The sequence below is a fragment of the Condylura cristata genome, unplaced genomic scaffold (genome assembly GCF_000260355.1).
Source record: "Condylura cristata isolate star-nosed mole 26May11 unplaced genomic scaffold, ConCri1.0 scaffold00007, whole genome shotgun sequence".
Lineage (NCBI taxonomy): Eukaryota > Metazoa > Chordata > Mammalia > Eulipotyphla > Talpidae > Condylura > Condylura cristata.
In genome coordinates, this window is record NW_004567108.1 from 889,229 (window position 1) to 890,908 (window position 1,680).

The following is a 1,680-nucleotide window of genomic DNA, read 5'->3' on the forward strand; positions in this document are numbered from 1 at the left end:
CGCAGGGTGTCATCCGCCGCGTCCTGTGCATCCTGTCTCAGTGCCCCTTGGCTCGGGCATCTGGACGGGCCTCTCTGGCATGCAGCAGGGGTAGACTGGGGCAGATGAGCAGTGAGGCCCAGCTGGTGCGCTTTACAGGAGCGCCTCCAGAAACGTCTGACTATGCGCTCGGTGCCCAGCTCGGTCAGCTGCGATGCGGGGCGGGCAGGGGCTGCGTGCTGTGCGGGTCTCTGGAGTGAAGACAGAGCCCCACCCTCGTCCATCAGTGTGGCTGCTTGAGTCACGACTGTCTCTTCGATTATACAGCCCCCGTGGGGAGACTTCTTTTTAATTTGATGAAGTGCACCAAGTATCACTTTTGATTTGAAAATCCATAATAAATCGGAGGCGCCAGCTGTCAACGCTGAAAGAAGCAGGCGCTCGGCCCGGCCTCTTGATGAGAAGGCCTCGAGGCCCAGTACACGGTCACGAATGCTGAACCCCTCCACCTCCGCTGGCCCCCGTGTCCCCAGACGCCAGCTATGACCGGGCAGAGCAGTGTCCTGCATACAAGTCTCCTGAACGTGCGACTGTGCCCGGCATGTGTGCCTGGCCTCGGGGCGGGTGCCCTCCCAGTCCCGACTGAGCGCGGGCCACTGCCTAGCATATGGGGCATCAAATCACGCTGACGCATCGGCTTGTCGAGCGTTTGTTGCCGAAATGCGTTTCCCGTCAGCAACGCTCGCGCGGCCGTCCGGGGACCTCCAGGCCAGCCCTGAGCACGCCTCCCAGCCTTAGAGCAAAGCCCTAATCCGGTCTGTAATAGCACGGTGGGCTGGACCAGATACCCGGTCCCTGGGCAATTCACAGGCTGCATGTGACGTTTCTCCAGACTCACTCCCCATTCTGCCGGGCGGGCCTTCCCTTCCCGCTGCACTGACACACGGTGGGAGAAATATCACACAGGACCAGCCGGCTTAGGAGCAGCCCATGCTAATCAGTTTTCTCCTCCTGTTCGAGTTTCCGTCTCCAAGTTGTGTTGATTTAAGGGGGAAACTTGGTATTCAAGGCAAATACTTATCAGAACACAATTTATTCAGAATGGCTTTCAAATGCAGGTTCAGAATATTTGCCTGAATAATCACTCAAGCTAAAATGTGGGGGAGCTAAAACGTTTCTCTTCTGATTACTAACTGGCTTCTGGTATTGGAATGTAAATTCGAGCCCAGTCGGTATCGGGACAGCAAGCAGTGTGTCTAGATTCGCCTGTATCATGTATCTTATTGAAAAACACAGGTTTGGGGGTTGTAAAGCAGAACCCTCACCCACCAGCATGCACCCAGCCCCCCCAGCTCCCAGCCACTCCCCAACACTCGAGCCGGCCCTGGGAGGCCAAGCAAAGCCCATCAGCCTGACAGGGCGCTGTGCAGAGAGGGCCGTGCTGAGGGAGCCGGGGAGGGGGTCCTGGCCCAGCGCCCTCTCAGCGCTGATTGTCCCGAGGGGCTGGCTCCTCTCTGCACACGGCTGCGCTCGCAGGAAGCATGTCCTCTCCACCGGAGCCCCGGGGCCTGAAGGTGGGTCTGGGCGGGGACGGGGCGGGCAGAGCCGGAGGCAGGGAAGGGGCTGCGGGGCCCCAGAGCCGCAGGAACCGCGCACGGCCCAGCCTGCGTGCGGCTCCTTGCAGACAAGTGGCGGGCTGGG